This window comes from Ostrea edulis, chromosome 8 (assembly GCF_947568905.1).
Source record: "Ostrea edulis chromosome 8, xbOstEdul1.1, whole genome shotgun sequence".
NCBI lineage: Eukaryota > Metazoa > Mollusca > Bivalvia > Ostreida > Ostreidae > Ostrea > Ostrea edulis.
This window is the reverse complement of record NC_079171.1, coordinates 42,484,377-42,497,203: the sequence shown is the minus strand read 5'-3', so window position 1 is coordinate 42,497,203 and position 12,827 is coordinate 42,484,377. Positions and strand designations below refer to the sequence as shown.

Sequence of the window (12,827 nt, the reverse complement as noted above, 5' to 3'; positions counted from 1 at the left end):
AAACAAATCTGCTTTAAAGGAAACTTTTACTAGTATATTTAACCTATGTAAACAAAACCATGACACGAGCATTGTAAACATAACAAAGAATTGTGAGGTCTGTATCTCCCATGTACCTCGACAACTGACATTACATTTTTAGCTGACTATTGAAAATAACTTAGGTAAGCATTCTAAACATTAAAATTGAAAAAAAAAAAATTAGAAAATTTTCACTCAAATTGTGTCCATGTCCCTTTACGGAAAGACTAAATCTTCCTTTATTCCATTACAGAGACCACGTCCAATAACAATTTCACATAAGTTGTCTCTGGTTTTTACAGTTATTTGGATTGCAATATCATCAAAAGTGCCTCTGGTCGGCGCGGGTTCGAATCCCGCTGGCGCCGGCAAGTGCGAAAGTTTCCCAGTTTACTTTCGGAATGTCGGTGGTCTCTTCCCAGGTACATTGTATCTAGGTTCTCTCTTCCACCAATAAAAACTGGGCGCGAACAACTGAAAAATTGTTGAGTGTGGCGGAAAACATCAATCAATCAATCAATCATCAAAAGTGACGTAATTTATAAATTTTAGTACATGTAAAATTCAGATTTAATGTTGATTTGGTGAACGATTCTCTTATGGAAAACTTGCATAAACAATATTTTTTCCCTATACATTTTGGTAATGGTAAATTAAATTTATGATACATTGTTTAAATATGAATTTGCCCAAGCCTTCGATTGCTGTTTCCTAAAAGAAATACTAAGTAGTATGAAATTGTGCAAAAATGGCAATTTTATATCAGAATACACCTCATGGCGGCAAAACATCATGTTATGATAGCGTAATTACGGAAGTTTGTCATTTCTATCAAATTGAGAATAACAACGAAGTTGCATCGGGAGTTGTGCACAAAATATATTTGATTTTGTAACAATAGCAGGTATTCTTATCTTAGTGGACAAATCGAGACCTTATCATACGTAGTCCTTTTCTGTCCATTAGATCTGACAACCCTTAAAGTCATACGGTTAGAAATACATTTTTTAATTTTCAGTGATATGCCAGTTATTAATCAAAGCGTCCTGCTTGACAATATGTTAAATCAAGCAATCATACTGACGAATTAAACGTCACAATACATCATATTCACATTGAAATTGTAGTCCCGATTATATTAATGAAACAATAAATATGTGATTCTTGTGTTACATGCTTTGATTGCACAACATTACAATTAATGAAATTCAATTCCGGTAAAAGAAGACGGACTTGTTTTCATTGTCGTAGCGGTTCTATAGACAATGACGCAGTCTGGGTCTCAAAGATGTTTTACAGATTATGACTTAAATGGTTGATGATGTCAAATTCATTAAAGATACATTGATGAATTAACATATTTCTAAAGGAACGATAATTGAGTTTGGGGATCAATCATACCGATTGCTTTAGGAATATTTAACAAACAAAGGTCAGTCATGCAAAGTCCTTCGGCATGAGCGATTTCCCTTACGTTGCCCTACAGGCTGTTAATCAGTGTGTTTAAAATGCATAATAACATTGATTATTGAGGATAATCCAAGAGATATCTGAGAAGAAAATAAACGATTTGATTTGTCAATAGCCGCATTAAAACCGTGAGAGGTTTGGGGTCATTTTTAAAAACGTTCGAAGTTATTCCTATCTTAGGAATGTCAAGCCATTAATACCCAAATGAATATATCGGGTACAGGTCGACAACCAGTGAGTGATTTGTTACTATATGTATGCACTATAGAATAAAGGCAAGAGGAAATATTTAATGAAACAGAAAATAAACCCATAATTACCCCAATAAAAAACTAATCGGGGCGTTATAAATTCCACAGTCAAGACAATCAATCCTATATGTGTATGTAGTTTTCTACCGTAGAAGATGTAAAATGTAACATGCCATATATTAGAGGTAAATGTAAAAATATATTTTCTTGTTTCATCTAACTACCATGTTTTTTTAATTACCTAATTAAAGGGGCATTAGCTGTCGTTTTGTCACCAAAAATTGAATGCAATGAAAATACGGGACTTTCGAGATACGGATCCACTCTGAGTTTTATCGCGCGTTGAACGTAATTTGTAGGGCATGCCACTTCCGGATTACAATAACAACTAAGTCAAGCATGAAATACTTCAATTGCTATCAAGTTACTGTATTAAAATGCTAGTTTTTAAAGACAGGAATCACTACAACCATTTTATAAGAAAATGCATTTGATTAAATTATGTGAGTTGACGAGGAAAACAAATCTAGGAAATAACTTGAGGATATCAGTAAAACTTCACGCCTTCTATCCAAGGATACGCGAATAAATGCGCCTTTTTCCTTCCATCTAATTTACACTCAAGTGCTAAGCACCAATAGTGACTTGAATCGTCATCGTGAGACTGCGCATAGCTTTTTACGGACCATCTGCTAGCGAAACACCAGTTGCGTCGATGTCAACTTTGCCCTACAATTGCTTACTATCACATGACCGCGGTGTATAAACGTCAAGTCTAATCGGTCGTTCTGGCACATCCCGAAAGTTCCGTATTGCTCTATATCATATATTTCAGTAATAACACTAGTATTTAATCAGTTCAAACACTTTAATCTCAAAGTAGACACGTGAATACGTAATTTTGGTGATTAGATAATCATTGTCTTGTAAGACAACAATTCTTCCTTTTTATTTTCTTTACACTAAAAGTGGTTATCTACAGTAGTTGTAGAAGGTTTCTCTTGTTTTTGTACAAAATAGATGTTTTTATTAGTCATTAATATATATTCCTATGTCATTGAGAGATTTAGAGAGAAAAAGGTTGCCATCGCGTTCACAGCTAATGCCCCTTTAAAAGTAAACGAGAAAACAGAACAATATTCGGTCATTGTCCTTGTTCCATTTCATTTTGTTGTGACGTGCGCAAGGGTTTCAAAATTTTTATTGTGACGTCAAAGACGCAACGGCAGAAGAGACAGCTTAATTGTGTTATTTCTCTGGCAATATCTGATATAAATTGATATTGTGTGGCAGAAGAAACAAAATATCGTATCTATTGATATTTAAGTGTTATCCGAATGAGGGAACGGATGGTTAAAACCTGCCGAGCTCTCCTCGCGTTTTCGATCCGGATCGAAATGTCACAGAAGTGAAAATGTATTTCATTCAATGCAACATCTATATTTCATTAAACATTTTAGAAATAGATAGATCAATCTGATCTATCATAAATGAAATAGTATTGCATAAGTTCATACACTCTCAATGTACTGATTCGTGTCAATAATCTCTCAATGTACATGTATTAACCTGTGTCCATAATCCCTCAATGTATTAATCTGTGTCCATAATCCCTCATTGTATTGTTATGTGTCCATAATCCCACAATGTATTGATATGTGTCCATAATCCCACAATGTATTAGTCTCTGTCCACAATCCCACAATGTATTGTTATGTGTCTATAATCCCTCGATGTATTGGTATATGTCCATAATTCCTCAATGTATTGATATGTGTCCATAATCCCACAATGTATTGTTATGTGTCCACAATCCCTCAATGTATTGTTATGTGTCCATGATCCCACAATGTATTGTTATGTGTCCATAATCCCACAATGCATTGATATGTGTCCATAATCTTACAATGTATGTGTCCATAATTCCTCAATGTATTGATATGTGTCCATAATCCCACAATGTATTGTTATGTGTCCACAATCCCTCAATGTATTGTTATGTGTCCATAATCCCTCAATGTATTAATCTGTGTCCATAATCCCTCATTGTATTGTTATGTGTCCATGATCCCACAATGTATTGTTATGTGTCCACAATCCCTCAATGTATTGTTATGTGTCCACAATCCCTCAATGTATTGTTATGTGTCCATGATCCCACAATGTATTGTTATGTGTCCATAATCCCACAATGCATTGATATGTGTCCATAATCTTACAATGTATGTGTCCATAATTCCTCAATGTATTGATATGTGTCCATAATCCCACAATGTATTGTTATGTGTCCACAATCCCTCAATGTATTGTTATGTGTCCATAATCCCTCAATGTATTAATCTGTGTCCATAATCCCTCATTGTATTGTTATGTGTCCATGATCCCACAATGTATTGTTATGTGTCCACAATCCCTCAATGTATTGTTATGTGTCCACAATCCCTCAATGTATTGTTATGTGTCCATGATCCCACAATGTATTGTTATGTGTCCATAATCCCACAATGCATTGATATGTGTCCATAATCTTACAATGTATGTGTCCATAATTCCTCAATGTATTGATATGTGTCCATAATCCCACAATGTAATGTTAAGTGTCCACAATCCCTCAATGTATTGTTAAGTGTCCACAATCCCTCAATGTATTGGTATATGTCCATGATCCCACAATGTATTGTTATGTGTTCATAATCCCAAAATGTATTGATATGTGTCCATAATCCCACAATGTATTAGTCTCTGTCCACAATCCCACAATGTATTGTTATGTGTCCATAATCCCTCAATGTATTGATCTGTGTCCATAATCCCACAATGTATTGTTATGTGTCCATGATCCCACAATGTATTGTTATGTGTCCATAATCCCACAATGTATTGATATATGTCCATAATCCCACAATGTATTGTTATGTGTCCACAATCCCTCAATGTATTGTTATATGCCCATAATCCCACAATATATTGTTATATGTCCATAATCCCACAATATATTGTTATATGCCCATAATCCCTCAATGTATTGATATATTCCATAATCCCTCATTGTATTGTTATGTGTCCATAATCCCACAATGTATTGTTATGTGCCCATAATCCCACAATGTAATGTTATGTGTCCATAATCCCCCAATGTATTGATATGTGTCCATAATCCCTCAATGTATTGTTATGTGTCCACAATCCCTCAATGTATTGTTATGTGTCCATAATCCCACAATGTATTGTTATGTGTCCATAATCCCTCATTGTATTGTTATGTGTCCATAATCCCACAATGTATCGTTATGTGTCGACAATCCCAGAATGTATTGTTATGTGTCCATAATCCCACAATGTATTGTTATGTGCCCATAATCCCACAATGTAATGTTATGTGTCCATAATCCCCCAATGTATTGATATGTGTCCATAATCCCTCAATGTATTGTCATGTGTCCACAATCCCTCAATGTATTGTTATGTGTCCATAATCCCACAATGTAATGTTATGTGTCCATAATCCCCAAATGTATTGATCTGTGTCCATAATCCCTCAATGTATTAATCTGTGTCCATAATCCCTCAATGTATTGTTATGTGTCCATAATCCCACAATGTATTGTTATGTGTCCATAATCCCTCATTGTATTGTTATGTGTCCATAATCCCACAATGTATCGTTATGTGTCGACAATCCCAGAATGTATTAGTCTTTTTCCATAATCCCTCAATTTATTAATCTGTGTCCATAATCCCTCAATTTATTGTTATGTGTCCACAATCCCACAATATATTAGTCTCTGTCCATAATCCCTCAATGTAATAATCCGTGTCCATTATCCCTCAATGTAATAATGTGTGTTCATAATCCCTCAATGTATTAATCTGTGTCCATAATCCCTCAATGTATTGATCTGTGTCCATAATCCCTCAATGTATTAATCTGTGTCCATAATCCCACAATGTATTAATCTGTGTCCATAATCCCACAATGTATTGATCGATGTCCATAATCCCTCAATGTATTAATCTGTGTCCATAATCCCTCAATGTATTGATCTATGTCCATAATCCCTCAATGTATTAATCTGTGTCCATAATCCCTCATTGTATTAGTTTATTTTCACAATCTCTCAATACAATGTTCCGTCAATACTTCAACACATACACGAATCTTCAGTACATGATCCCGAATACATAAACCTTCATCACATCGTTTAAAGATAAAGATCTTCTTTGACGTAATATTTGTTTATATCGGAAACTGAGTTTTATTATAAAATCTGTTACAATTCATGTATCAGCATATGGGTACACATGTTATTACGTTCAACATGTTTATGGAATTAACCTATATTTGCAGATACCTTTCTCCATAGGTTGCTGTTAAATGAAATATGCACTACTGAGCTTAAATCTAGATTGATAAGTAGTCTAAAATGTTACCGATAGAAAGTTCTTGATATCAGACACTCCTACAGGTAACCGATTACGCGACCGCGGCACACCTTGAAAGACCCCCACTCATTTCTCTAATCTCTGACTGTATTGACACAGTATGTAGAACTAGTGTCGGAATCAGTGCAGGCCGTGTTTGACATTACATAACGTAGATCATATGCACTTGACGCGCCAGAGATTAGGTCGTGAATCACGTGACTTGCACTTGGCGAGTAAAAGCAAAATTTGCATTTAATGATGAAGAGCACGCACTTGAAACACATCTCTTGTCATTTTATTTCTAAATATGGGCTGTGTTAAAAGTGTCACGAATCATATGACCAACGAGTTGTTTGTACGACTCCTCGGCAGTGAAAAATCAAAGTGTGAAGCCGTTTAGGGATTAATTCATTAGTGGATTGTGGGATTGGGAAATTCCACCGAAGGGACAAGTTTCGCAGCCTAGAACGAGACTTTGCGAGTCCCAGACAGCGAATCTTGTTTTAGAGGGAGAATTTCCCTATCCCACACGAGTAAATAGTGATGTAATATTCTTCTCACATTTATCCACAGTTAGCTTTTTGAAAATTAAACCTATTATCAAAATCCTCATCTGAACTTAAATTCAAAATAAACTAATCAGGCAGTCAGAAAGAGCATACCCGAAAATGATTTACACTTGATGCATATACTAAAACAAATCAAAGACTGTCCCCAGAAAGATAATATAAAATTGAAATTTGAAGAAAACAATATAAGATATTTTACTTCATCGTGTGATATGAAATATATGACATTATAATCAATGTCGTCACAACATTGTAAGATAGAAAAATCTTGCATGACTGTCTTACACCGGAAACTCTGGAATTCATCTTCGCTAGTGACGATCCACAGTGTTTCTCTAATCACGAAAGAATCAAGGACCAGTCAGGAATTGTTTTACTGAAGCGTAATCGGATTGCAAGTTCACAAAAAATGGCGTCGATCCTTGAAAAGTTTAAACGAATTCCAAATATCAGCGTTAAAAGAAGAGCAATGGAAGACCTTAGATATTATATATCCCTTATTGTTAAAATATATTTTCTGTACCGTTCTAACATCGCTTATGGTCGCCGCCATCTTCAATTATTCTCTCGTGTTTCTCGGTGATTTTTCACATGCGCATGCTAAATACTAAGTATGATCCGATATAACAGCAAAACATTTATATTAGCAAAAAACCGTCATTTGATTGGTCAAGTGTGAAAGGTGAAATAACATGACCTCAAACGCAATGCTGTCAGATCCTTCTCCAGTGTAACGGTTAGTGAAGATCTGATTTTATTCACATTGGTTATTTCCCTAAGCATTACTTAAATTTCCTTCAAAGAGAATCTGTCATATTCTTGTAATTAACAGTACACATGATGACCTAGTGGAAAATCGGATCAGAAGAAAATCTGAAATCTGTATTCGGTTCCATTTAAACCCAGAATGGAAGCATGCGAACGTTCCATTTCTGTTTAGTTTTTTGAAACGTCGTAACATATCCTATACAACAATTTAATGGTGTGGCCGCCATTATCGTTTACGGGTTATTTGTAAGGCTCTATTTCATTGGATGTCCAGGAAACTCAGGGTGCGTTCGTTTAGAAGCTACAAATTTCGCCAAGTGTGAATAGAGAAGCACTGTTGATCGTCACCCTTGGCTAGCGAAGATGCTTCATGGTAATTATGTACGTTAGCCGGTAAAACTCAGTTTAATCAGCATTAACGGTAATAAATACATGCAACAATTTAGTAGATAGCTATTCCCTAACTAAGAGGTCCGAGGCGTGCTAGTATAATGCTGGCCTGATAAATTGGTATAAAAATGTTCCTAAAACCTCGTCTAATTCCCCAAATATATGATATATGTATAGAATGCAAAGATAACGAACATTGATCAATCTCATAACTCCTATGAGCAATAGAAAGTAGAGAGTTGGGCAAACACGGATCCCTGGATATACCAGAGGTGGGATCAGGTGCCTAGGGGAAGTAAGCATCCGCTGTCGGCCGGCCCATACGCCGTGACCCCATATCTAGATCTGTCAATCAGGTAAACGGAGTTATTCGTAGTCAAGTAGTCAAATTCAGTGTGCCAGGAACGGCCTAACAATCGGTAAGAAACACTTCAGACAGCATTTGATCTAATGATAAGTTGTATAAAGAACTATGGCGCAGCTACCATTATATGGTGGGCAGTAAAAAACCACATAAAAAGTCACATGCTTTGTGAAGTGACGGTCCAGTTGAACATAAATATCCGCCGATTTACTACGACTTTCCTTGCATATTATGAATCTTATAACTCATCTCTTACCAGATAATGAAAGACAACTTCTTTATACTGAGATTTGATTTGAAAAAATCGAAGGGTCGAAAATTACCGATTTCTGATTTGTTTCTATAAATATAACTCATGGGAAGTGAAGAACTCAGTTTATCAGAATTTTTTCTGAGTCAAAATTAAAAACCAGTTACATTATATAAATAATGAAGGTATTCATCTGCTAACACGTGTCTTTGTTGTTGATCTCGTAGAGGATTCTGGGAAGTAACGATGTTCCTTCACTTCTGTCAAGAAAATATGCTAATCAGTTAAATAACTCCTACCGAAAATATAGTTCGTTGTAGTGAAGCATATACCAAAAAACAAAAACAACCAAAAAAAAAAAAAAAAAAAAAAAGGAAAAAAAAAAAAAGTACAATATTCCTAAACTAAGCACAGTTTTGAATTTTGGTAGCTACATGAAATAAGGAAAGAACTATGGAACGATGCATTAACTGGGGTGGTTTGGTTCGGAGGTATTTGTGTGATTTACACCGCTCTATTTTCCTGTATTCGTGCACACACCCCGCGCTGTAGTGTTTACAACCACAGTCACCATCAATCGCTGATCATACTTAGATATTGTCAAAGTTATCGTCATTAATCGAAAATGTCTAACTATTCCATTAAAATGATTTTGGTTACGAAAACTAGACAGAATATTTATTGAGGTTATTTGAATTAACAGCTGGCCTTGGATTTCTCGGGGAAAAAATCACAAAATTTAATTTAAGTTTGAGTTTTCTTTTGTTTGAGCAGTCAAAATGTGAGTAAAATCGCAGACCTAAATTAAATTTTCGATTTTTGAGGGTTTCCCCCCGAAAAATCCAGACCTGTAAAATGCTGTATTGACCCATTTCTAGCAGGTATAGTTTTCACAGCAATTGATCTGGGTCATTTCAGTTGCACACAATTACATTGATTGTTCAGAGCGATGCTGTGCTCAAGTTTTGGATTGTAAAAACACATCTTTATAAAGAATATTAAAACGGTTACTTGGGGAACATATTGTCCCTTTAGGATGTAGAGTTTTTAAAGAAATTTCACTATTTAGTATTTTGTTTGATATTTGAATGTCTTGTGAAATATTACGGTTTTTTTTTTTTTGTTTTTTTTTTTTTTTTGTTTTGTTTTTTTTACAATTTATGTTTTTGTAGTTTTGTAGCAAATGTTGTAGAGTTGGTCAATAAATTGTTCAATTTGAGGTGTGTAGACTTGTATCTGTCATGACATTGTATTGAGAAAGAAAGAGTAATGGTGCAATGTTGCATTCCTAAGACTGATAAGAAATATTGATATACGCCAAGGATATTTTTTTTTTACAACAATTCTTCCTTAAGTCTCTGTTTTGCAAATCAGCCATAAGGGTTTAGTGCAGTTTTTAAATGCAAGGGCAGTTGCAATAGTTACCGTGGATTTTAAATTCTTTGTACAGTATTCCATTCTCATGCACGTGAAAGTAAATCCAAATGCTATTCCAGACTGTAAAGCTGTTATGATGAGAGTATATTGATTTCAAACTTTGATTTTTGCTTTGCTTCTTGTTCTTTTCTTTTTCACCTTCAAGGCACCAGTTCTCCTCCAGCAGCAAAGGAATTGAAGAGAATATACATGTATATACCGTGTATAACATTTGTATATTTGTGACGTTTTAATTCGTATCATTCGTCACCTCTCTTCGGTACTTTCAGTACTTTGCTTTAAGTGATTAGCAACACTATATAAATACTGTATATTCATGCAAGTCCCTTCGAAATTACCTCAGTTATATCGAAGTATTATACCAGCTGTAGGTGCCACACATTTACACCTCCATACACATGTAGCGAGAGTTATTTGTGACAAAGTCTGCTGTCTCACTGGACCTCGGCTTTTACGATTTCATACGAATGACTCGCGACTCTTGCTTCTAAACGTTGAGCGTTTGTCGAAGGTACAGTCATCACTTATTTTTACGGCTCGTGGTTGACGTAGCCAAAGCACGAAAGGGGTTCGAATGTATGATCTTCCGAAGTAACCCCCCCCCCCCCCCCCCCCGACTGACCCAGCGCCTTGCTCCCCAGATTCCATTCAGTGCCAGAGTAATATAATGGAAGGGTAATATTTCTGTGGCTTAACCTGTGGAATATAAGATTGATTGTGCAGAGTCTAGCGTTTTGGGGAGAATACTTCCCAGCTTTAGCAATGCTCTATACAACGTCCAGTCTTTGTTTGAGCTGCTCCATCTTAACGCCAACCGTAACATGGAACTACGGCTTCAGCCCAAAGATTGGCGACTATCAAATTTCATACTGACCAACCCACCAATCAAGTAGTAAGTTGAATTATCTCTCTTTGCAGGGTCAGACAGAGATCATCGGTGAATACCAGGAAATTACATCGGCCGACATTGGGAAATAGGGTTTTTTTCACCACGAGATAGCGGACAAGGGACGTAACTTGCGGCAAAGTGTTGATAGTGTATTGTTTCACCTATCTTATCTTATAAAGACTATGACAATAAAACAACGTCACAAGCAGATGTTGATGTTATGTTTGTCACGGACGGTTTCTTTTATGATGAGATAGCCAAGATTCAGATGGACACACGCCTTTTGCTAGCTTTGACTTTCAGTTAGCCTGACGTTTACTAATGTAAACACTGTACCCTAAAATTTAACCTGTTTTATAAATGTACTATTTGGTTTGCGCTACGATTTCTACTTCTACAAATTTGAAAATTGGCAGGGTTCATCCCAATATTCGGCGCAGGATAAATGTTGGCGTACATGCGAGATATTCTACAACTAGGTATGCTGGTATTGGAAACCATTGAGATGATATTTTCGAGGTGCGCTCGTCTGATATTTTGGGTTGATCAGACGAGCAAAGCTTTGAAATATGTGATTAATAAGATCGTTATTTCCCCCACTCAGATATTAAAATACATTTATATCATTCGGAGGCTTTGGATCTCCGAATTCCCTGTTCACGTCGTTGTATACATACATATGATCCCACCTCACTGAAAAAAATACCTAGTTAATTTAACTAGGATGCCTCGTAAAGACTTGCTCATGACTAGTAAGTAATGTATTTACTAAACAAGATAGTAATGTAATTAGAAATATGACGTCATAAGCATCGTGACCCGTGTTGCCCGCGAAAACTGCAGCAAGGTCTACTCTGCGAGACGCCATTTTTATTGGGATGCTGGAGAGGGAACATTGACTTAAAAGGTTTGTCATTGAACTTATGACTGGTTTTTTTTTTTTTTTATTCTTGATGTTTATTTATTAGAAATCCTACACACAGCTTGATATTTTTTAATATGCAACTTAATACATTTTAACACACTGTTCTGTTTTTGTTTATTTAGATGCTGATGACTGTTTGGCAATCCTGTGTAAAGAAAAGTTTGAGAAATCCTGATAACAGGTTCAAGAAATTCCACAGAAGATACATCCCCCATCGCAATCAAGATTGACCAGAAGATCATGTCGACTTTTAACTTCAGATTAAAGTTCTTGATGTTATCTTCTGTATTCAATTTTTTGAAGGTTTAACAGGGCGATTTTACTTGTCCTATCAGATAAATTACTAGAATGCTAGTAATTTTGGCAGTGGAATACAGGAATGGAAAATTAGTAAATCTACTGAATGCATACTAATATTTCCTATTGACTGAAGTAATGTTTTACTGTCTGATTAGTTAAATTACTAGTTAACAAAAAGTAAACTTACTTAACACCTAGTAAAAACTACTTTTAAATTAGTGATTGTATGGACAGTAGTTTTACTAGTTTGCTTGGTGTATTTTACTAGTTATTTTTTTTTCAGTGCTCTGGTGTGTCCAGGGGTTCATTGTTTGCCCAACTCTCTTTTAGTATTCCTTATAGGAGTTAGGAGATTGATCACTATTCGTTATCTTCACCTTTATAGGAGTTAGGAGATTGATCACTATTCGTTATCTTCACCTTTCATGCAGATGATAAACAACAACGTTAGAATTTTTTCCCGGTCTTATATATTAAACTTTTGAATCAAGACTTCAATTTACATATAGTTGGTTGGTCAGCTTCGTGTCATTTCTACAAAGAGAATTCAGTCAGACAATAAAATACAGTCATAATTTTCCACAAACGTTTCTACATGAACTGCGATTAATATCACACAACGCTTCATTAAATACTGTAAAACCAACAGCTATTCGCGACTACTTTATTTCGCGATTTAACAGTGATAAACTGGTTCACGGCAACTAATTTTCGTGACTGAAATTAACTTCAAGAAATACAGGAGACATTAATGAACTAGTTAGCGGC

At 35.5% G+C, this 12,827-nt stretch overlaps 1 protein-coding gene across 1 annotated transcript in view; it reads left to right on the top strand.

Annotated features, from left to right (window-relative positions):
* The window catches only part of LOC125662394 (uncharacterized), a 1,158,266-nt gene that overhangs the window by 1,035,934 nt on the left and 109,505 nt on the right, over nucleotides 1-12,827 (top strand). The window lies entirely within an intron of this gene.